Source organism: Chiloscyllium punctatum, chromosome 16 (assembly GCF_047496795.1).
Source record: "Chiloscyllium punctatum isolate Juve2018m chromosome 16, sChiPun1.3, whole genome shotgun sequence".
NCBI classification, from domain to species: domain Eukaryota; kingdom Metazoa; phylum Chordata; class Chondrichthyes; order Orectolobiformes; family Hemiscylliidae; genus Chiloscyllium; species Chiloscyllium punctatum.
Window position 1 is genome coordinate 92,205,285 of NC_092754.1, and position 26,664 is coordinate 92,231,948.

Sequence of the window (26,664 nt, forward strand, 5' to 3'; positions counted from 1 at the left end):
GCTTCCCAGCCTAGCAGCCATGACATTCTGTCACCCTGATCCCCTCACACTCACTATGTCACTGTCATTCTGACCCTCTCACACACACTCTGACACCACACCCTGACCCCCTCACACTCATTCTGTCAACCTGACCCTCTCACACACACTCTGACACCATCACACTGACCCTCTCACACTCACTATGTCACTGTCATCCTGACCCTCTCACACACACTCTGACACCACACCCTGACCCCCTCACACTCATTCTGTGAACCTGACCCCCTCACACTCACTCTGTCATTGTCACCCGGAACCCCTCACATTCTTTCCCTCACCCTCATGAATTCACACTCCTTCATCAACCTGAAACCACTTACATTCACTCCGCTGTTATCACCCTGACCCTCTAACACACATTTTGTCACCATCACACTGAAACCCTCACTCTCATTCCATCAGTTTCATACTGACCCCGTCAATCTCACTTCATCACAGTAACGCTGGCACCCTCAAACTGGCTCCATCACTGTCACACTAACAGCTTACACACATACTCCATCACCGTCACACTGATCCCCTTACACTCACTCTGTCACTGTCACACTAACACCCTCACACTCAATCTGTCATCGTCATTCTGACACCCTTGCACTCACTTCTTCACTACCAGCCTGACAACCGCACACTCACTCCATCACCGACTTCCTTACCCCCTTACACTCACTCAGTTACCGTCACCGTGAATGCCCATTTCTCATTGGTCACAGTCAGACTCTCTCTGTTTCTGTCACGCTCACTTGCTGACTCTCACTCTGTTCCCGTCACCGTGACCCCATCAGACTCCTGCCATCACAGTTACCTTGAGCCCATCACATTCACTCCATCACCGACAATCTGAATCGCTCACTCTCACGCCATCATTCTGACTCGGTCACACACATGCACCTTCCCTCTCACCCTGAACCCTCAAAATCAATCTGTCAGTGTCACGCTGACTCCCTTACACTCAATCGCCAAGGATGCACCTAAACCCCTCACATTTCCTCTGTCACTGGCACCCGCAGCCCTCTCACACACTCCATCACACTGACCATTCCTCATAAACACCCCGTCACTGTCACCCAGGCCCCCTCACACTCACAGTCACTGTCACTATGATCCCCTCAAACTCACGCAGTCACAGGCAACCTGACCCCCTCATAAACACTCAGTCACTGTCACTGTGTCCCCATCACACTCATTCCCTCACTGTCACCCTGGCCCATCGCACTAACACAATGTCCATCACACTATACCTCCAGACCCACTCATTCACTGTCACCCTCAACTCCCTGACAGTCACCTTGTCAAGTCACACTAACTCCATTAGACTCAGTCCGCTGTTGTCACCCTGACCATCTCACACTCACTCTGTCACCATCATCCTGATCCCTACACGTTCACTTTATCACCTTCATACTGACCTCCTCACACTTAGTCCATTTCTGCCACCCTGACATCCTCAGTCCCACTCCGTCACTGTCACCCTGAACCCCTCAATCTCACTCTATCACAGTAAGACTAACATCCTCAAACTCTCTCCAACACTGTTACCCGGAAACGCTCTCACTCATTCCATAACCGTCACTGTCACATTTCCTTCCTCATACTCACTCAATCACCGTCACTCTGACACCCCCACACTCAACTGGGTCACCGTTACCCTGACCCCCTCGCACTCACTTTGTCACAGGTAACCTTGACACACTTACTCCCAATTAGTCACTGTTACCCTGAACTGCTCACACTCCCTCCGTCACTGTCACCCTGATCCCCTTCCATACGACTCCGTTACTGTAACCCTGACCATTTACACTGATTCTGTCGCTGTCACGGTGACTACCTCACAGTCACTAGCTCACCATCACACTGACCCACCTCACACGCACTCCATCACCCTCACCCTGACGTGATCACAAAACCTCCATCACTTCTACCCTGGCTCCCTCACACTTCGTCAGTCACCCTCACTGGCACCCTGTCCCCCCACTGATCACTTCATCACACCTACCCTGCCCACCGTCATACTCGCACAGTCACGCTAACCCGCTCACACTCTTTTCCTCATCGTCACCCTGACCCCCTCAGAATCACATCATCGCCATAACCCTGAATCCCTCACGCTCACTCCATCTCTATCAACCTAACCTTATCAGACACCCTCCCTCACCATCCCCGTGAACCCATTCCACTCACACTGGAATTACCACCCTGAGGATCACACTCACTGTGTCGATGTCACCCTGGCTACTCACACACTCTCACTCCATCTCTGTAACTTTGACCACCTCACACGTACTCTACCAAAGTCACCCTGAACCTCACACACTCATTCCGTCACTGTCAACCGGTCCACCTCACTCCATCATCGTCACCCTAACACCCTCACGCTCACTTCATCAATGTCACCCTGGCCACCTCACGCTCATTCTGTCACTGTCACTCAGACCCACTCACAGACACTTGGTCATTGTCACCCTGACCAACCCCCTGCACACACTCTGGAACTAATACCCTAACCCGTCAGACTCACTCCATTGACGTCACCCTGGCCATATCACACTTACTTATCTTTGTCATCCTTGCCACTTCACATTCACTGCATCAACCCGATTTCATCATAACCACTCCGCCACCTTCATCACTGGGATCCCCTCACACTCACTCCGTCACTGTCAGCCTAACCTTTTTCCCCTCTCACACCCTCGGTCACTGTCACCAAGACACTCTCACACTCACCGCATCATTGTCACCCTGACGCCTTCAATCTACTTCATCACCTTCACCATGACCCCCTCATACTCTCTCCATCACCCTGACACACTCGCACTAAAACCATCATAGTCTCCTTGACCTTGTAACAATAACTCCTTCTCTGTCACCCTAAACTCCACACACCCACTCCATCACCGTCAGACTGACCCCTCACACTTACTGTGTCACTGATACACTGACTCCCTCATACTCACTCCACCTTTGTCTCACTGACTCACCAACATTCACTCTTTCATCATCACCCTGAAACCCTGATATTCACTTTGTCACCCTGATATCCTCACACTCACTCCATAACCGTCACCATCACCCATCACATTCTCTCTGTCACCCTGATCCCCTCACAATCTGTCATCTTGCCCGCCTCCCACTTTCTCTGTTGTCAGTCTGATGCTCTCACGCTTACTCCGTCACCATCACCCTGACCCCCTCATGCACACTCTGTCACTATCACCCTTACCCACCTCACTCTCACTCCATGGCCCTCACCCTGATCTGATCACATTCACATCATCACTGAAACCCTGACCCCCTCACACTCACTCCGTTGCCTTGACCCACTAACTATCACTTCATCCCCGTCATACTTACCGCCTAACACTCAGTCTTTCACTGGTCCACGCACACACTGACACTCTCTCTGTCACTGTCACCCTGACCCAATCACACTGAGTCCGTTCCACCACAAATTTCTCCATACACTCACTCCATCACTGTAACCCGAGCCACTCACACTCACTCCATTACTGTCACTCTAACCCGCTCACACTCACTCCATCATTGTAACCTGAGACAGTCACACTCACTCCATTGCTGTCACACTAACCCGCTCACGCTCACTCCATCAGTGTAACCCGAGCCACTCACACTAACTCCATTACGGTCACACTAACCCGCTCACGCTCACTCCATCATTGTAACCCGAGCTACTCACACTCACTCCATTCATGTCACCCTAACCGCTCACGCTCACTCCATCAGTGTAACCCGAGCCACTCACACTCACTCCATTACTGTCACTCTAACCCGCTCACGCTCACTCCATCAGTGTAACCCGAGCCACACACACTAACTCCATTACTGTCACTCTGAGCCGCTCACGCTCACTCCATCAGTGTAACCCGAGCCACTCACACTCACTCCATTACTGTCACTCTAACCCGCTCACGCTCACTCCATCATTGTAACCCGAGCCACTCACACTCACTCCATTACTGTCACTCTAACCCGCTCACACTCACTCCATCAGTGAAACCCGAGCCACTCACACTCACTCCATTACTGTCACTCTAACCCGCTCACGCTCACTCCATCATTGTAACCCGAGCCACTCACACTCACTCCATTACTGTCACTCTAACCCGCTCACGCTCACTCCATCATTGTAACCTGAGACACTCACACTCACTCCATTACTGTCACTCTAACCCGCTCACGCTCACTCCATCAGTGTAACCCGAGCCACTCACACTGACTCCATTACTGTCACTCTAACCCACTCACGCTCACTCCATCATTGTAACCCGAGCCACTCACACTCACTCCATTACTGTCACACTAACCTGCTCACACTCACTCCATCAGTGTAACCCGAGCCACTCACACTCACTCCATTACTGTCACCCTAAACGCTCACGCTCACTCCATCAGTGTAACCCGAGCCACTCACACTCACTCCATTACTGTCACTCTAACCCGCTCACGCTCACTCCATCATTGTAACCCGAGCCACTCACACTCACTCCATTAGTGTCACTCTAACCCACTCACGCTCACTCCATCATTGTAACCCGAGCCACTCACACTCACTCCATTAGTGTCACTCTAACCCACTCACGCTCACTCCATCAGTGTAACACGAGCCACTCACACTCACTCCATTACTGTCACTCTAACCCAATCACGCTCACTCCATCAGTGTAACCCGAGACACTCACACTCACTCCATTACTGTCACTCCATCCCGCTCACGCTCACTCCATCATTGTAACCCGAGCCACTCACACTCACTCCATTACTGTCACTCTAACCCGCTCATGCTCACTCCATCATTGTAACCCGAGCCACTCACACTCACTCCATTACTGTCACTCTAACCCGCTCACGCTCACTCCATCAGTTAACCCGAGCCACTCACACTCACTCCATTACTGTCACTCTAACCCGCTCACGCTCACTCCATCAGTGTAACCTGAGAAACTCACTCTTACTCCATTACTGTCACTCTAACCCGCTCACACTCACTCCATCAGTGTAACCCGAGCCACTCACTCTCACTCCATTACTGTCACCCTAACCGCTCACACTCACTCCATCAGTGTAACCCGAGCCACTCACACTCACTCCATTACTGTCACCCTATCCGCTCACACTCACTCCATCAGTGTAACCCGAGCCACTCACACTCACTCCATTACTGTCACTCTAACCCGCTCACGCTCACTCCATCAGTGTAACCTGAGACACTCACACTCACTCCATTACTGTCACTCTAGCCTGCTCACGGTCACTCCATCAGTGTAACCCGAGCCACTCACACTCACTCCATTACTGTCACTCTAACCCGCTCACGCTCACTCCATCAGTGTAACCCGAGCCACTCACACTCACTCCATTACTGTCACTCTAACCCGCTCACGCTCACTCCATCAGTGTAACCTGAGACACTCACACTCGCTCCATTACTGTCACACTAACCCGCTCACGCTCACTCCATCATTGTAACCCGAGCCACTCACACTCACTCCATTACTGTCACTCTAACCCGCTCACGCTGACTCCATCAGTGTAACCCGAGCCACTCACACTCACTCCATTACTGTCACTCTAACCCGCTCACGCTCACTCCATCAGTGTATCCCGAGCCACTCACTCACTCCCCGAGCATCTGCCTCACTCACCCCAACATCAAGCGAACTTCCCCACAATCTCTTCCATGTCACACTCACTACACTGCACACTCACCCACTATCAAACTCACTCCCCCGCACTCTCCACACTGTCACGCTTACTACCCTGCACACTGACCCACCATCATGCTCATTCTCCCACACTATTCCCACCCTCACACTATCACAACCCCACCGTAGCACTCACTTGCCCACACGCCCCTACCATTGCACCCCCACGCATACACCCCCACCATCATGTTCACCCCCTCCACACCAAAATATTCATTCTCGCACGAAATCCCCCACCTTCACACTCACTCCCCTGCAGTCTCACCCAACGTCATTTTCACTTGCTCCCATACACTCCTGCATGGTTTCACTCAGTCGAACGCACACTCTCCCGCACTCACTCTCACTCCCACACAATGAAGTTCACTCTCCCATACACTGCTCCAGTGTCACACTCAGTTAACACCACACTCACCCACCGTCACAGTCACTCCCTATCCACCTTTGCACCATTACACAAACTCCCCCACGCACTCTCATACGCTCACACACTATCCTCACCACACACCACTTCCTTTGCACTCACTCCCCGGCATACTCCCCTCCCGTAACACTCACACCAATACAAACTCACACACCATCACACTGACCCCTGCACATAGTCATCCACCCTCATACATTCTTGCCTGCACAGTTCCCCGCCAACATGCCCACTCCCCCGCACATTCACCCACCATCACACTCAGTCACCCGCACAGTCCACTACCGTCCATCTCACTCCCGCACTTCATCTCCAGCCGTCCCACTCACTCCCCACACACTTCACCACAGTCCCTCTCACTCCCCCCACATACACCACAATGGTATGCTCATACCCCCGCAAGATATGTCACTGTTATTTTCATACTCCTCGCACACTGCCCCAATGTTGCATTCATTCTACCGCGCACGAGCCACCATCACGCTCACGTCTCTGTGCACACGGCCGCTATCTTGCTCAACCCTATCAGATACTACCCAGTCACTCTCACCCCTACCATCACACCTACTGCTCTGCATGCTCTCCCACCGTCACACACAATCCACTACACACGCACACTCACTATCTCAATATCACAATCAGTGTCCCAGATACTTCCCGACTGTCATGCTCAATCCCCAATCAGACACACTCCCCTGCACACTGCCCCACCGTTACGCTCACTCACCTCCCCTACAGAACGTTCATTACCATGTGCACCCCCCTCACACTATCACACTCACTGCCCTGCACACTGCTCTGCATTGTGGTCATTCCTCCACCACTCCACCACCATCACACTCACTTGCCCACACTATCCCCCACCGTCACACTCACTCACCTGCACACTTCAGGATCATCACACTCACGCCCCCACACACTACTACAACATCACTCTCCCTGCCCGTGCATACTCCCAGCATCAGACTCCTGCCCGTGCACACTCTCCCACCGTCACTACCCCAAACATTCTCGCAACTTCATGCACACTCCTTACACAATTCCCACCCTGTCGTTTACTCCCTGACACACTCCTCTACCGTCATGCCTACTTCCCGCACGCTTCCTACCCCGCCCACACCAACACTGTCAGAATCAATCCCTCACACAATCCCCACTATCATACTCAGTCCCTCTTGCTTCCCGACTGATATGCCCACTCCCGAGCGCAATCCCCAACCATCACTCTCACCCATGTATTCCCCCCCCATCAAGTGCACTCTACCATAATCGTGCGGACTCCCCACAAACTCCGCCAACATTACACACATTCCCCAATGCATTCTGCCACCGTCACACTCTCTTCCTAAACACTGTTCTATAATCAAGCTTACTCTCCATGCACACCCCCACTGTCACATTTACTCACTAGCATACGCTCCCACCGTCACACTACTCCCCCGCACACTCCTCCACTGTCATGCTTACTCCCCGACACACTCTCCCATGGTCACGCTCACTGCCTCACACTCCTGCAATGTTGCACTCACTCAGCAGGAGTATCCATCAACATCACACTCACTCCCCTGCATACTCCAATATCATCATGTTCGCTCCCTGCGCTCTGTCCCATTGTCACACACATCCCCACAATCACTCACACATCACACTCACTCCCAAATATTACAGCGCACTCTCATTCACCACCCCGCATATTTACCCACTGTCACGCTCACAATCACCCACAATCACCTTCAATGCCTTGCACACACTCCCACTTTCACACTCACTCCGACACACTCCCGCACTGTACATTCACTCTCACGTACTCTACCCCACCATCACTGTCTCTTTGCTGCACATTCCCAAAACCATCACGCTCATTCCTCTTACCTCTCCCTCACTGTAATGTTCTCCTCCCACACACTTATCCACCTTCACTCTCACTCCTCTGCACACACACCCATCATCACACTCACTCACCCTCACACTCCCTGACCATCATGTTCACTCCCTCACATATTGCCCCACTATTACGTTCACTCCCTTGCACTCTCCACCAATGGAATGCTTGCAGCCATACACTCCCCCACTGTCACACTTACTCTGCTAGACTTTCCCCCATGGACAGGCTCGCTCATATGTGCTGATGCCAAAGTCACTTTCATTCCACCTGCAGTCACGTCGTCATGCTTACTCCCCTGCAAACTCCCATACTCTCAAACTCACTACACTACCATTACAATTACTCCCCCATGTTTGCTCACCATCTCACTCACATCCCCAAATCCCTCCACCATAATGTTCACTCCCCCATACACTCCCCCACTGCCTTGCTCGCTCCACCACACATTGCCTTATCGACAAGTCTACTCCCGACACAAATGCCCACCATCATGCACACTCACTCCCACATGCTCCACTAAAATGCACACTCCCCTGAATGCTCCCCAGAGTCACATTCACTCCCCACACAATTCGCCATGGTCACATTTACTCCCCTGCCCACGCCCCCAAAACCACACTCACGATCAAGCATACACCCGCACCGACATGCTTACTTCCCGACACACCGCCAAACTGTAATGCTCAATAACCCGCACACTGTCCTACCGTCACACACATTCCTCAGCACTCCTTCCCACTGTCCCGCTCACACTTCCATGCACAGCCCCGCTGTCGCACCCATTCCTCAGCACTGTCTCCCACTGTCATACCATTTCCCCAGCAAACTTGATTCCTTCACACTCATTCCCAAGAAACTCCATCACCGTTACTCTCCCTCCCCTGCATATTACTGCACCATCATTGTCACTTTACTGCACACTCCCCCACCATCACACTCACTCCCTCTACACCCTTCTTCACTGTCGCCCTCTCTTCCCCGCACACGCCAAAACCATCATGTCCACACTCCTGGACACTTCCCCACAGTCAAGCTGACTCCCCCACAAGCTCTGTCACCGTCATGCTCACGCCCCGCACTCACCGACCAACGTACTGCCTCCCTCATACTCTACCCGCAACGTTTTGCTCTCTCTCCCCCCACATGCCCACGTTACCATGCTCACTCCACCGCGCAGTTCCCCAACATTATGCTCAATCCTCGTACACTTCATTCCCATAACGCCCACCCTGCTGCACACTCCCCACCATCACGCTTACTCCCCTGCACCCGTCCTCACTGTTGCACTTACTCCCCCCACACTCCCTCATGATCACTTTTACTTCCCCTACACTCTACTCCACTCTGACACGCTCTACCCTCCCATGCCAACACCATTGCCCTCACTCCCCCGCACACTCCCCGCAATCACTCTCTCTCCACACACACTCATACTGCATCACACTCTCTCCCCCGCAAGCACACACACTATCACGTTCACTCCCCCTGAATACTACTCCACCATTGTACTCAGTCTCCCGCACACTACCTCACGGTCCCACTCAATCACCCCGCACAGTCTCCTACCGTCATGTTCACTCCTCGTACACTCCAGCACCGTCACACCTACTCCACTGCACAGTCCACGTCGTCACGTTCATCCGCCCGGATTCTCCCTCACCGTTGCGCTCACTCACCCGCCTATTCCCTACCCTAAGCATTGGTCATGTACAACTCCCTAGTTCATTCTCTCCAACTGGCCTTTGATCACATTCTCACTCAGATCAATGAGCATCAACAATGGGTTCCACACAGTCTCTTCTGTCTGAAACAGAAGAGTTGTCCAACTCCCATCTTTTAGCCAATGCCACAGCCGATGGTGCCTCCCCCATTATTACCTCCTTGTTACGACTAATGCTCTCACATTCATCGAGCAAAGATGTTTTTCCCATGCCCCAGACTGTTAACTGAGCAATAGGCTGACACGCCACATTCATGTTTGCTCCCCGAGCATCGGCCTGAATATCTACACCTCTCTTCTATTCCCCCAGCAAGAAATGCAAAGAGAGGGTTCGAGGATGGGAGAATTGGAGAGAGGCAAATTGGGAGGTAATGAGTGCAGAACGCAGAGAACGCAGGAGAGTGGGGAATGGATGGACCTTGAAATAGACTAAATGGAAGACGGAGTGAGGTAAACAGAGGAACAGTGTGAGCATGGGAAGGAGATATGGATGGAGAGGGAAAAGACAGAGAGGTGACTTGTGCAGAATGCCAGGTCAGAGTGGAGGGACGCAGAGGTGAAAGCAAAGACAGAGTGACTTAAACCCAACTGCTGAGTTCAGGCCCATTCCCTCCCCTTTTGTGATCCAGGATTTGGGGCTGAGTCTGTCTCTCTCCAGCCCAGCTTCTTCAAAGAAAAAGCAAACAACAGTAACATTCATTCGACTGCTTGGCGCTTTTTAATGAACATTTTGTTGTTTACAAATTGAAGTGATGGAGTACAGTCATTGGGATGTTGCCGTTGCTCATTGGCCCCGAAGTTGTGAGAAACATTCTAATGTGTCCCTGTAACCCTACTATGGGGTAATGTTGGACAGACCACAACTACCCTCAGACTGTTAATATTGAGACAGACTGCTTCATCTCTGAACTTCTGAACTGATATGAGGAAATCCTGAATGGACTAATTAATGACTGAATTTGATGAATTTAGGTAAATGGATATTTCAGCGCATTCTTCAGAAGCTGTCTGAACTTATTCTGTGTCACTGCATAAATCGCGGTGTGTGTGCAGAAACTGAGGAGCTGCAGCATGAAGCCCAATTGACGCAGATAAGGATGGAGATATACAGGGGTATTTACAATGTCCTGAATCCGGACCCACATAGAATGCAGCGTAGATATTGACCATAACAGGATGAAATTGGCCGAGATCAAAAACAGTAAAATGATGGATTTAATTCGATTTCTCATTTCAGTGTCCGACTGAGCGTCCCCACTGGTGGCAATTCGGAGTCTCCTGCGGGCTTTGCTAGTCACAAAAATATGTATGCTGGTGAGACCATTGAGCAGCAGAATCAGGAGAAATGGGAGAACCGGGGTTACAGTGTAGTGGATGGAATGGATTGTGGCCCAGACATGGGAGGATTCAACACCATCTTTTTCAGAACAAATCCAGAAGCGGTTTAACAGCTGATACTGAGTTGTGAGCTTAAAATACCAGAAAATGTTCTTTAAACAGCTCAACAGAGTCACTGCCCCCAGCACCACAACCGTTGTTTTCTCACTGCAATATTTACTTTTCAGTTTCTGGCAACAAATGGCCACAAACCGATCAAAGGTGAACATGACAGTGAACCAGACAGAACAGTCAATGGCTGCATAAATCAGGACGGCGTGGATATTACACACGGGGATGAACCTGAGAAAATAAAACAACTCTCCATAAACAACGGGAATCCTTTTCAGTATCAGGTCGAAGGTAATTACCAGCAGATCTGCCGCTGCCATGGCCACGAGGTAACGTCTCACACATAGAGACAATCCACAATCTTTCTCACGCAGGACGTAGATTGTCAGTGCATTAACTGTGAGGAAGCAAAACAAGCAGATTATTCATCAGAGTGGACGCAAATTTCCTAGTCTGACTGTGGACCCAGTGAGATTATCAAAGGGAATTATTACTGAAATAATTGGAGCTGCAATAACAAATGGGAAATTCTGCATTACTGACAAACTGTCACGAGCCACAAGAAACCCTCCCTCCCCAAACACTCAGAGACCTGTCCATAAGGACAGATGGTTCCTGAAACATTCCTACACTCTCGATCACTCGAGAGCAGGCTCAGGTCACTTCTTTCCAGATCCTAATACGGAGGGTGAAAAAGTTGCTGTCCTGAAGGATTCATTCCCAGTTCCTTAAAGACAAACGGAGTTGCGAAATTTCTGTTTTTTAGTCGAAGTTGTGGTCGGTCTTGTGTCGTAAAGGAATGTAAACGCAGGGAAAACGTACTCAACCCTTTCACTGCCTGAGGGACTTCGGAACAGTGTCTCCTTCTCACTGAAACGGGATCCTTTCCCTCGGCATCTGACCATTTGTACAATTCATTGACGTCCGGCTGTTCATCAATAAAGTCCGGGCTAGAATGTTCGGGGAATGTCCATTATATAATATTGGGTACATAATATTCTGGGAAATCTTCCGCAGCTACTTCGGCACCATTCCCCATATTTTCCTCCGCTACATTGATGACTGTACTGGAGTTATCTAGTGCTCCCACAAAGAGATTGAACAGCTCATCACCTTCGCAAATATATTCTAGCCAACCTCAAGTTCACCTGGACCATCTTTGGCACATAATCCCTTCCTAGACCTCTACATCTCCATTTCTGGCGAACAATTGACAACAGACATTTCCTACAAGCTCACTGACCTCCATAGATACTGTATCTCTTTCTACCCTGCCTCTTGTAAAAACGTGATTCCTTTATTCACAATTGCTATATCTGCGTCACAACTGCTCCCAGGAGGACCAATTACACCTCAGAAAAGAAAACCAGTTAGCCTCCTTCTTTAAAGATTACAATTTCCCTTCACACATGTTTGATAATGCCGTTCAGCGCATCTCGTCCACTTCGTACATGCGCCATCCAATCCCAGTGCTCCCAACGCAACAAGGACAGAAACCCTTCACCTTCCATCCCACCAACTTCTGCATGCATCGCATTATCCTTCGCCATTTACGCCACCTACAAACAGACTCCACAACTTGGAATATAGTTCCCTCCTTATCCTGATCAGAGGCCATTCCCTCCGTGAATTCCTCGTCAGATTGACGCCCGCCACCAGCCGTCATCCCAATCCTGACACTTTCCCTCGCAAGACCTGCAAAAACTGCGCCCACACCTCCTACCTCATTTCCATCTACGGTCACAAAGGGTCCTTCTGCATCCGACACAAACTTACCTGTGCCTCCGCCAATGTCATGTGCAGCATCCTTTACACCCAATTGGTTCTCCTCTAGACCGGGGATACTAGACGCCATCTTGCATATCATTTCAGACTACATCTCTGGGACACCCGCAACAATCGCCACCATCGCCCCATGTTGAACACTTCAACTCCGCCTCCCACTCCATCAGGGACATGCAGGTCCTGGCTTCTTCATCGATAAGCAATAACCAGCCGAAATCTTGAGGAAGACGCCTCATATTCCGCTATGGGACACTGCAATTGAATAGGGTCAATGTCGATTTCATCATTTTCCGCATTTCCTTCCCCCCCCTACGTTGCCTTAATCCGAATCCTCCAAAACGGCACCGCACCCTTGACTTGTCCTTCATCTTTTCCTTTGTCTGGTGCGCACTCCTCTCTGACCTATCAACTTTAACCCCACCTTCACCTGTCTATCACATTCTCAGCTACCATGCTCTCAGCCCCAACCACTTTCCATTTGTCTCTCAGTCACCCAGCTCTTCCTGATGAAGAGCTTATTTTCGAAATGTTGATTCCCCTGCTCCTCGGATGCTGCCTGACCTGTTGTGCTTTTCAATCATTACATTCCCAGTTAGAAAAGAGTCTGACACCATCCGACTCAAAGAATCAGGCCTGATGGGTAATGATTCATGAATCATTATCACCTTTCCTGGGTATATTTTGTCCCACCGGCAGGACAGACCTAAAAGTGATTGAGGTTCCCTGGGATACAGTTCGGGAAGGGAATTCCCTGCAATTCCCCAACATTGATTTCGCGACCCGGGAAATCACATGCTAACAGGTCAAAGGCGGTCAAGGAAATCGCCTGAGGATGGATATATCCTGTTCCCCTCCGCCCTACCTCTCAGTGGTAACTCAGTTCCCCTTGACTTTGAAAACAAATCAAAGGAAGCACTGTGGGTGAGAAGGAAAAAGAACATACTCTGGGTCTGGGACTTCATGGCCATCACCAAGTGTGTCTCCACACATCCGCCACTGACTGAGCAGGGAGAGACATCAAATACACAACAGACTGGGGCAAGTGATAGGGGAACCAAAATGAAGGAAACCTTCTCACCAAACTCCTTTTTCCAGATGGATCTGTCTCTAACAGTATCTGTTGGAGCAGCCAGCACACAGTCCTGGTGGAGGGAATGACTCAGCTGCCTCATCTTGAAGATCCTGCCCAATCTTTTATGTGGCATTCCCTCCTGTGAGGTAGGACATAATTCGAAAGGGCCAAGCAAATGGAAACTTGTCCTCCATGAGGCAACATGGGCTATCAGCAGCTCCAGCATCAATGGCGTTCCCTCCATCATAAAGTCAGAAGTGGACTGCTCACCGATGGTTCCAAAATGTTCAGTAACATTCATAACTACACCTATACTGAAGCAGGCTATTCAGCCCATCAAGGGTTTTAAACAGGATCAGAATGAAGCTATTCAGCTATTCGAGCCTGTTGCTCAGCAATTGAAGCTGATCTTTTAATATCTCATTCCTGGTCCATTGGAAAGTGCAGGGAACATTCATTATTTCAAAACAGCAACAAAGGAATATGGGAGGACTGGTTATTGAGCCGGGAGAAGGGATAACTTAGGGATAAATGAGTCTTTATCAGTTGAACACAAATTAACGACTGCAGTAGCACAGTGACCAGTACTGTGACCTCAACGATTTGCAACGTTTTCGAGAAATGCAACAGATGTATTCTAACTCAGATAGTTAGAAAATTAAGTTATCAAGAGGAGGCAGCGAATCTCTAATTGGATAAGAATTGGACAGCGACTTGGCAGCTGGAATGTAACGTGGGTATACGTAAAACTATGATATTTAGTCTGTATGATAGGCTGTATATTCAATAAATGCAGGGAGATAATAGGACTTAGAGAGACAGTATGTACTGTTGGGTTCAGTCTGACCTTTTCAGACATGGGAAGTGTTGCTCCCATGTCTGCTCACTAATGTTCCCAGTGGCCCCACTGCTCTCGTTACACACGGGATATTTTGAAGTGGTTGTTTGGCGGTGTGGAATAGTAAGGGGTACTGTGTTTTGAGCCATGTTCCAAGGGGATGGCCTTTATTTGAAAGGTTATAATTTCTGGTTACGTGGAGACCTGAATACGATGGGAATGGCTGACTGCTTCTGAATAAAGAGGTTGTAGTTGCTGCCAGGACAGTGGGTATTCACCAACATGATGCACTGTACATCGGCACACTGCAACATGAATGGAGTGAGAGACGGAGGGTCCAACCACAAAATGAGAATGAAAGGTATTACAGATCAGCTGAATTGTTAGGTATAATACATTTTCAATCCATAACAGTGAAACATTAAATCAGAGGAGATATCTGTCCAGCACACAACACTGTGTCGATCCAGATCTGCTCAAGCCAACCCATCAATCTGACGAGTGCAGAAAAAGGTGCAGACCACAGCAGTGCATTGCTCTGTAAACCCAAACTAGACATCTGTTCAGCACGGGGAGCTGTGTATACCACAGCATTGCCTCGATCTTTAAACTCGGACTAGATATATGTTCATCACTGGGAGCTATGCAGACCACAGCAGTTCATTGATCCTTAAACACAGATATCAGTCCAGTTCGCCGAGCTATGCAGAGCACAAATCCACAAATCCGGACGAGATGTCTGCCAGCACCGGGAGCGATGCAGACCCAGTAGTGCATTAATCTATGAACACGAAATGGATATCAGTCCAGCACGCGGACATATGCAGAACACAGCAGTGCATTTACCTATAAAGTCAGACTAGGTATCTGTTCACAGTGTGCTGCTGCAAACGCACATCAGGCCAGGCAGCATGCAAAGAGCAAGAGAATCGAAGTTTCGGGCAGAAGCCCTGATCAGATTCCTGCTGAAGGGATTATGCCAGAAACGTTGATTCTCCTTCTCCTTGGATACTGACTAGCCTGGTGTTCATTCCCAGCAGAAAACTCTCGACTCTGATTTCCAGCATCTGAGTCCTCACCTTCTCATAGGTCTCTGTCCAGCACTGGGAGCTCGGGAGGCCTCAATACTGCAGTGGTCTATAAATCTGGGAAAGATATCTGTCCAGCATGGGGACCTGAGCAGACCAGCGCAGTGCATTGATCTATAGACCTGGATTATTTATCTGTCCAGCACCAGAATCTATGCAGACCAGAGCAGTGCATTTACCTACACACTGCAGGTATCTCGATATCTGTCCAACACAGGGAGCTATGCAGACCACAGCGGTTAACTTGCATCGAGGCCACCCTGAGTGAAGCAATTTACTAGCGGTTGAGTTTATTTTTATTTCGTTTTCTCCAACTTTGAATGTTTTTTGGATATACTCTTCGAAAGTATAGTGAGAATAGATTGTAAAGTCGTGAAACAACCCCAATGGCAGCATACGGGCCACCAAAGCACATGTCTATCTCTGTGTGCTATTATCTCAAGGACAACGTTGCAAGGAATCATAGAAAACTGCTCTGAGTCTTCAAAGGCATTCTTTGAAAAAGGGAACAGCGTGGAATGTCGTAAAGATGGTGCCAGGGTCAGAATGTTCCAGGTTGAACGCCTATGCTCCGACCACACTTTGTGTCTTTCTTATTTATTTTATTTTCTGGAGAGTATTTTCTTGTCAAACGATTATCATTTTAACGTGACTCCTTTGGGAAAGGAGGAAGTGAGTCCCAGACCAGAGGATCGCGAGGGGAATCAAGGCTTCAAGATTTAAAGAACAGTGCTGCCTGGAGAATGTCCAAGTGCGGTCTGGATACTGGGACCAGGGCCATCTGGAGACTGTGTCTGCTGCAGTCTGGAGACTGAGCCCCGTGCAGTCTGGAGACTGGTCCAAGTGTGGCTTGGCAACTTGGCCCAGTGTCGCCTGGACAATAGGCCCGATGCAGTTTGGAGACTGGTCCCGGAATGTTCTGCAGTCTGGCCCAGTGTGTCCCAGAGACTGGGTCTGCTGCGGCCTGGAGACTGGGCCTGATGCGGTCTGGAGACTTGGCCCGGTGCACTATGGACACTGGTCCTGGTGTAGTCTGGAGTCTGGGCCCTGTGCGGTCTTGAGACTGCGGTCTGGAGACTGAGCCTGGTGTGGTCGACATTCTCGAGACTAGGTCGCCAGTAATGTCGCCAGTAATATTTGGTCCAATGAAAGATAGTAGTGGGAAGTGTTAGTTGAATCTGAGGACATGGGATGCACTTATGTAATACTTTTTATCAGTATTCTCATTGGAAAATGGCAATGTTATTGAGAATACAGCGATACAGGCTACAAGATTTTATGGAATTGATGTTGACAAAGGAGTGTTTTTCCACAATATTGGAAGATCCAAATATAGGTACTAACCATAGGCCAGCGGAATTTATTCTTGGGTTCTCTGGAAAGCCAGGGAGGATATTACGAAGTCTTTGAGTTCAAAATATATGTCATAATTGTCGACATGAGTAGTGCCAGAAGACTGGAGGATAGCAAATGCTATTCTCTTCTTTAAAAAGGGGTGTCGGGACAACCCTGGTAACTAAAGGGCCGTGCGCGTTATATCATTTGTAAGATGTTGCAAAACTTTGTGAGAGATAAGATTTGTATTCATCTGGAAAAGAATAATTTGATTAGAGATAGTCAAGATAGTTTTGTGAAGCGAAGGTCGTGCCTCACCAACTTTATTGAGTTCATCGATAAGGGGAGAAAACAGGTGGGTGAAGGTTGATGTGGTGTACAATGACTTCAGTAAAGTATTTGATAAGATTCCACACGATAGAGTATTGCACAAAATATGGAGTTTTAGGATTCAAGGCGATTCAGCGATTTAGATCAGATATTGGCGATCTGAAAGAAGACAGAGGGTGGTGGTTAGTGGGAAATGCTCATCCGGGAGGTCAGTTACCAGTGGTGTGCTACAAGGACCTGTTTTGGGACCACTGCGGCTTGTCATTTTTATAAATGATCTGGATGTGGACAAAGATGGATTGGTTAGCAAACTTGTGGGTGACACAAAGGGAGCCAAAGTTGTGGATCATTCTGACGAATACATAAGATGCAGCGTTCGACTGAGAAGTGGCAATTGGAATTTAATGCAGGCAAGTTTGAGGCAGTTCAATTCGGAAGAAATGACAACAATGCAGATTATTGAGCGAATGGTAAAAGCCTTGGCATTTTAGATGAACAGAGAGATCTCAGTGTCCAGGTGCATACATACCTGAAAGTTGCAACGCAGATTTATTTGGTTGTTAAGAAGGCATATGGTATGTTGGCGTTTATTCGTAGGGGGATTGAGTTTCGGAGCCAAAAGGGCAAGGTTCAACTGAGCAAGACACTGGTAAGGCCGCACCTGGATTATGGCCTGTAGCTCTGGTCAATGCATTATATGAACGATGTGGAAGCTTTGGACAGGTTCCAGATGAGATTAACGAGAATGTTGCCTGTCACGAAAGGAAGGTCTAACGAGGAAAGGGTGAATGAGGACATACACTGTATCCGTTGGAGAGAAGAAGGTTTAGAGGTGACTTCATCGAGACGTACAAGATAATCAGAGGGTTGGATAGAATGGACAGTGAGAACGTTTATCCTCTCATGGTGAAGCCAAACACGAGGAGGCATAGGTTTAAATTGTGGGGTGATAGACATAGGATTGATATTAGGTATAGTTTCTTCACTCAGAGTGCAATAGGGGCCAGGAATGACCTGCCTGCAACAGTATTATAGTCGCCAACATTGGGCGCATTTAAATGGGCCATGGATAGACATATGCATAATAATGGAATGGTGTAGGTTAAAGGTGAATCAGATTATTTTCACCGTTCGGTGGCATTCAGTGCCACAGGGCCTTTACTCCGCTGTAACTTTCTATGTTCTATGAGTGTCGGCCCAGTGCAGCCTGGAGACGAGGCATGGTGCAATCTGGAGACTGGGTCCAGTACAGTCTGGAGACTGGGCCTGGTGCGGTCTGGAGACTGGGCCCACTGCTGTCTGGATACTTATTGCTGGCTCAGACTGGATTGTTATTCGAGTCAGTTCTTTCTTTCATTTTTATTTCTCTGCTGGACTTTTGTTTATTATTCTTTCAATTTTGTACCAAATACTTCAGAATCTACACATAGATTTCTTGTACCTGTGATGTCGCGTAAGTGAAGTCATTGCAAACATTCCGCGGCAATCATTAAACTGCACGTGACAATGAAGCCAATTCAATTCAAATGTGCGACAGTCACTGTCTTTGATGCTCCTTCCAAACAAACCTGCTCCTTGTGCAGTGAAATGGAGCATCCGGAGAGAATTTTATGACTTTATTTTAAACACAAGAGGGAGAGACAGACCCCAAGAGAGTGAGGGGGAACATTTTGATTCCCATTTCAATGGATTTACTCAAAAGAACAGAAACCCAAATGCTCAGAGACGCAGCTGCAGAGATACATACATCAATACACTGAAGCACACATGTACGCCTGCGCGCGCACACACACACAAACCATATTCACGCAGATCCATGGAGATATTCAGCCCTTCATGCCTGTCGGGACATTTCGTGGCTCATCTTATCATGGCCTCTCCTTTATTTCCTCCTAGGTAACAAGGCAGAGAAAGTGGCTTTCATGTGAGAGTGAGGGCATTTTGGGATCTGTGAACATAATTCTATCAGTTTGATAATAGTCCTGAAAAAGGATATGCCTGCTCCAGAAGTTTACGTTATAATTTGGGGCAAGACCAATTGTGATGGAATTGGGCAAACACTTTCAAAAGATGATTGGGAGAAGCTGTTGAAGGTGAAAGGACGTCAGGGAAGTGGGAGTCATTCAAAAGCAAGTTAGTGAGACTTCAGGAATGACATGTTACCGTCAGTGTAAAGGGCAATGCTAACAGGAGTAGAGCACACGATATGTCAGGGGATATTGAGGCTTTGGACAAGGAAAAAATAAGGCATACGTCAGGTGCAGGCAAGTGGTATCAAAGGTATCCGTTGAGCATACGGAGTATAGGAGAGCACTTACCAGGGAAATCACGAGGTCAAAAAGGGTGCATGAGGTAGCTTTGGCTGATAAGGTTAAGGAGATTTGAAAGAGATACTACAAATATATTAACGACAAAAGAGAAATTAGAGAGACATTAGGGCCCCATAAAAAATAATCAGCCATCTAATGTTTGGCTCCACAGGAGATGAATGAGGTTTATTAGGTCTATTGTCGCATGTACTCACGTGAGGACGGTGAAAAGTTTACAAGTCGCCACATGTGACACAATCTTAGTTACAAAACTTCCTGCCCCCCACCTCCAAGATACAAAATCTTGGTAGAAATCAGAAAAATTAAGAAAATAAAATTAAATGTAAAACATTACGGCCGTTCCTGCAGTAGTGGAAAAACACAGAAAATCAGTTCATTGTTCAACAACAGAGTTCATAGGCATCTGGCCATGCTGGGTTCACACTCTACAAATGGACTCGACCTCCCCCATCCCGCTGACTTATAGCCTGTTTCTGCTCGAAGGGTGTGGTCCCACACAAAGACTTCATGTCGGTATTTACTCTAGAGGAAAATGCGGAAGAGTGGGAAGTCAGGGAAATAAAAATAAGTGATCTTTGAAATGAGACCATATTACAGTATGTCTTTTTAATGTCATTATAAATTTTTTAGTCCTCCTTCGTTCCAATGAATCCATAATGTCTGCCATTTTTCGGAACGACTTTCCTTGACAAAATACAATTTTTAAATTCGTCTGTTCATCATGGTTGAGTCACCTTACCCTTTTGTTCTATGCGCCTTTGAGGATATGTATATACTGTGCAACTTAGAGTGTTTCGAGAAATGAAGGGTGGCACGGTAGCTGAATTGTTATCACTGCTGCCTCACAGCACCAGGAACCCGGGTACAATTCCCGCCTCTGGCAACTGTCTGTGTGGAGTTTGCACATTCTCCCCGTGTCTGCGTGGGTTTCCTCCAGGTGTTTCGGTTTCCTCCCACAGTCTAAATGTGTGCAGATTAGGTGAATTGGTCATTCTAAATTGTCTATAGTGTGAGGTGTAGAGGAATGGGGCTGGGTGGACTTGGGCCGAAGAGCCTGTTCCCATACTGTAGGGAATCTAATCAACAGAAAGTGCCTGTCTTCCAGTGTATCTTTCTGATGCATTTTTAAAATTGCCACCCTGCTCCTCATGTATTCATGATTCCAATTTAATGGAAAAAAGTAGTTTGTATTCAAACGTCATGTAAAATTCAATATATTAAGATGATTATTCCCAAAAGCTCCTTTTCCTCAAGGTTTTCAAATAGTTCTTCTGATCACACAACAGCAACTTCCAAACAGCCTGATCTCGAGTTCACTGTTCAACATTTTGTTCAAGGAAAGCAGCTCATACACACTCATGAAACCCATTTTCCCAGCATTAACATTAACTTTGATTCACATTGTTCAGATGCAATTTTAATGTCTCCATAATTACTGCAGTACCCAAATTCTTGCAATTCTATTTTCCTATTTTGTAACCTACACAGCATTTGTGTCACAGCATTGACGTTGATAAATACCTCGTATCAATATTTGCTTATCCTTGCTCTTTCTAAGCTCCACTTCAACAGCTGCTGTGGAATCTGAGCGACGTGGGATCGAGGAAAATTAATAGCCGGTTCAGGCGAAATGTTTGGCCAAGGCATATTTGAACATTAACATCATCTCGCCGCATCCTACACGTTCTTCACAAGTGTCATTCTGATATTTTCACAAGTTCTCCCATTATGCTCGTGAAGTATAGAAGAGCAAAATATTTCAACAATGCTGTGCATTCCCCCAGACAACTGAGACCGCTCTAACCTGGGTGGGAACATTACACCAGGCAGGTAAAGTGTAGCTGCTGCTGTCCAGAATCTTCATGCGATCATACCTGGAGGAGCGTGTACAGATTTAATCTCCACACTGAGGAAAGGATATTTGAATTAACCAAGAGATTAACTTATTTCCGCGGTGAAGATTTTAATCATTGAATCTTTACAGTGTGGAACTGTCCACTTGATCCATGGACTCCGCATTGAGCCTTAGGAGACCATCACATCCCAATCCGAAACACTGCTCTCGCCCAAACATTCCCCGCAACCCTGCATTTTCCATGATTAGTTCATCTAGGCTGCACATTCCCAGACATCCTCGTTAATTTATCATAGCAAATCCACCTATTCTGCAAATTTTGGGACTGTGGGTCAAAACTGGAATATCAAGTGGAAACCTTGACAGATACGGGGAGAATGTGCAAACTCCACACAGATAGTTAATTGAGGCGGGAATTGAACGCGGGTCTCTAGCGCTGAGAGGCAACAGTGCTAACGACCGAGCGACACTATGTCGTTCTTAGAACTTGCCTACATATTAAAGGAGCAGCACACACTTGTGTCCAACCTAGGGACTTTTCCCACGAGAGGTGAATGTGACAATTGCCTCATTTCAGAATCACAGTGTGGCTGCTGACTTTCTGAATGCTCTGCTTTGTCCCTCATCATAGATCACATTGCAAGAAACAGATCACATTTTTGACATATTCAATTGAAACATTGCTCACTCACACGAAGATTCAGCATTACACGTAATTAGTACAAATGGCAGCGATGGGATTCAAGCCCACAGTGACTTTCACAGTGAAGCTTATAAACAGTGCCTTATCTTGCTCGGCCACACCATCACGCAAAACTGAACCCATGAACAGGATTTGAATCTAGCTACTGAGGACATTACTACATTTCTGGCTACATAGCGAAGTGCAGAATCACCTCAACTGAACACAACATTGTCTGATGGGGTCAATCCCAGCCTCTAGGAGTGGGAGCGCTGTTACCTTCAAAACAGGAAGCATGTATAATAGATAATTATCAAAATTAACATTTACTGTGTAATCCGAAAGAAATTGCTTTGCTAAATCTAACTGTTTTCAAAAAACTTAAGTAGACAGCCTAATTTTGCTGGATTCTGCAGGCAGACAGCTGACACTTACAAGTCTTGCAAAACTGTCAGAATCACCAATAGTCAGGGAAAACATAAACTTCATATAAACAGCCGAATTTTCCCAGTTCTTGTCCTTGATAAGGATAAGCGAAATGTAGTTCAAAAATAACATGTGAAAGTTGTGTAGTCCCTCACATACGGCATCTTGCCAAGTGCATTGAGCCCCCTGCAGAGGTTACAACAAAGCTTTCTCTTTGCTCTTGCTAGCATTTGAGACGAGTCGATTTAATTTCCACGACTGCAAACTTGGGGGCTCGTTCGGGACCCCACGACTGGGTAAGAATCTGGGTATTCCCAGGAGGAGTAGGCGCCAGCGCGTTGAAGGACTTTCGCTTCATCTCGAGCGATGAATTGGCCCCTTTGCGTGCGGGGTCTGGGAATCTGTGGATCGTCCCACCGCCGGGGTTTCAATCGAATAGGACCGGGGTAACAGTCGTGGCTTAAGTAATCCTACATAGAGAATCATTCTAAGAGAATAAGTAAAGCAGGAAGAGGTTCCAGTGAACTTTCGCACGGTATTCGAGCAAAACCCAAGGTAAGGGATTGCTGTCTCTACAGTGCTTTAGAGACAGCAAGTTTAAGGGTAGTTTGAGACTTGGAGTCACAACTGCCTGAGTTAGACTTACCAAAGACGTACCAGACATGTGGTTTCTTGGTTTACCAAATCCAAGGCATTGAGGCAAACGCACCCAACGCCAGAAAGCACCTCCAGAAGTGAAAGTAAGTCAAAAAGGAAAAGATAACAGTACTGAGAGAGAGAGAGAGGGACAGCTGAACACTTTTTCAATAAAGTTGAAATGGGCTCCATCAAAACCGAACAAAACGAGGGTCCAGAGGGGACTTGGAATGGTCAACCAAAAGTGCAGTACATGTAAAATAATTACAGCCCAGAGCCTGTAAAGTTGTTAAAATTGTGGATTAAGGAATGTGGTTTTCCGGAGGGTGGGAGTTTTAGTTGAAGGCAGTTGGAAATATTGAGGTCACGGTTGGAGGTGAAAGAGAAAGAGAGACTGAAAAGAAGAATAAAATCTGTGAACTGGAGTGCTTATAAAACTTGGAAGGCTGAGGCTGACATCAGGGAAAGTAAATACCAAGTAAAGGATAGATCAGATACGCGTAGAAACACTAGCACACATGCAGACGTGTGCGGAAAATAACCTGATGAAGCTATACAGTGCCTTAAGTTTGTTCCAGATCCTGACCATGATGACTGCTCTCTCAGACCTACAACCCCTCTACGGGATCCACCTGCCGAAGGTTCCAAGTCAGTGGCCACCGTCTTAGGGTCTGCTGGATCACCTTTAGCCTATCGTACCTGCAACCAATTGAAGCAAGAAGCCTAAAATGAGGGCGGCCACTCCAAGACTGATAGACATCCAGGGTCTGCTCACGATCAGTCCACTCTGGACGATAAGTCAGACGGCGAGAGTACTGACGTGCGATCATCTAAGCAGGTCGTTCTGAAAGCACCAATGTTTGAGGTTGCAGGTCCAGAAGGGCGCCCAGTGCTGGTCCACCGATCATGGACCATGAAGGATTTGGAAACTGCCTATGGGCAGTTGCCTGACCCACGCGAGGTTGGAGGTAATAAGTTTGCTGAAAAAGTAACAAAGTTCTGTGTCGAGTTCCGTCCCACGTCACATGAGATCAAACATCTCCTGGAACGAACACTGGTGCCGATGTCACCAAAATCAGGGATAAGTGGTCAGCCATAAAGGTCCATGCCAGATCAACCAACCTGCAAGCGTAAGTGAACAGAGATTTAAATGATTTTGCTCCACGTGGCAGCCGCCTGTAGGGAGGCATTCCCAGTGAGAATGGACATGACCAAAATTGCAATGTGTAAACAACAAGAATGTGAGACAGTCTCCCAGTACCTGACGGGCCTCAATAATGTCCAGAACGCCCATGATGGACGGAGACCACCCGAAGACATGTTGACAGCAGAAATTACACCGCATAAAGCACACCTGAGGAACAGATTCATTAATGGAATGAAGGACGAAATAGTCAAAAAGGTAAAAGACACATGTATTACCTGGGACACGAGAAAGCTGAATTTGATATGACAACATGCGATATATGCTGAAACAAATGCTGGCATAAGGGAAGGATAAGCAGAAACTAAAGATGGAACAGCAAGCACATAAACCTCAGCTTACTATGATGCAAATGGTCAGCCGTTGGAGGGAGGTGCTGCAGGGAGAGAGGCAGGTGTGGATGTCGCGGAAGAGGAAGAGGAAGTGGTCATGGAAGAGGTGCTGGCAGAGGTAGATCTGGCGATTGTACTTTGTTTGCGGAGAATGGACCACTGGGCGAGACAGTGTCCGTCCAGAAAATCCCAATCGGCCCTGGAGGCTGGACAGCAGGGTGACTGACAGGGGAAGGCTGAGGTGGAGGTGGGCAGCCCAAATGGTACAGGTAAGCCTCTTTCCCTTATGCTTTTCAACGAGTGCTCACTTATGCTAATCTCTTCTGCTAAATGTACGGGCACTGAAACAATTCCCGAGGCCATATTAAGCACTAAGATTGCGCAGTGTGGACTATATGTTCAATATTACTATGATGAGTATAAGTCGATGCCAACCTCCATGTTATGTGTGGAAGGCACAGCAGTTTCCTTTTTGGTAGATACAGGGACAACATATTCAGTCCTTAATTTAAGCCAGTTCAAGAAACGACGGAAATAAAGATGAGTGGAAGGCCCCTGAACACAATGGGTGCATCAGAAATCGGGATATGAGAGAGGTTTTTGTTACCGCACATTTGTGAACTGAGTACTGTGGAAGCATTCCAACGCTCATTTTTGTTATCTGAATTCTGTCCTTTACATTTGATGGCTCGGGATCTCATAGTCAGCCTGGCTTGGATTTCCTCAGTACCCCAAGTGTTTGCACGTAATTCAAAGGGAATATCTACCCGTGCAGGCTGTAAAATACGACCCACGACCCCTGATGTATGTCTATGAGTAGCGATTTAGCCAAAGAGAGATAAGTTCAGTGAGTGGTTCACTCGCCCTGGAAATAAGTAACCATGTTAATCCTATTAACACCGATTTTCTTGCTGGCAACATGCTGCACTGTACAGCACATAAATGCCACGATGGCCCTGTCGAATCATATGGAAATGATTCGTTCAGGAGATTCGTTAAACCAGATCATTTGTTATTGTGCGAAATCTATTGGAATGAACACAGATGTGCCGTCAGTGTGAACTTTACTAAAACATCTAACTGCAAGCAGACACTTCCTTTTCGATGTGCACAGCTCTTTTTCCTCATGTATTATTGACAAAGGCATCCAGCGGCAGGTGACAGGAATCAGGACCATGGGTGCTAAGGGTACAAAGGTTGGGTCTTCAGGGACGATGTGGGGATCTGCTTCAATGCAGATATGCAGACATACAGGAAGAAAATAAATTGGCTCACTCAGGCAGATCGCACAGTCCAGATAACCCCCGCTAGTTATGAAGAACATAGGAGGGTAGACTAGCGTTTCCCCTAGATAGAAGTCTCGGACCCAGGATTAAAACGGCTTCTACTGAGTTGTGGACAAAAGGCTCATACGAGGCTGTGAACCCCAAAGAATAACCCCGAAGTCCGAGTATCATCCTTGCATTGCACAATAACCGTTAAGACCCGAGGCCATAGAAAGAATTACTCCAGTCTTT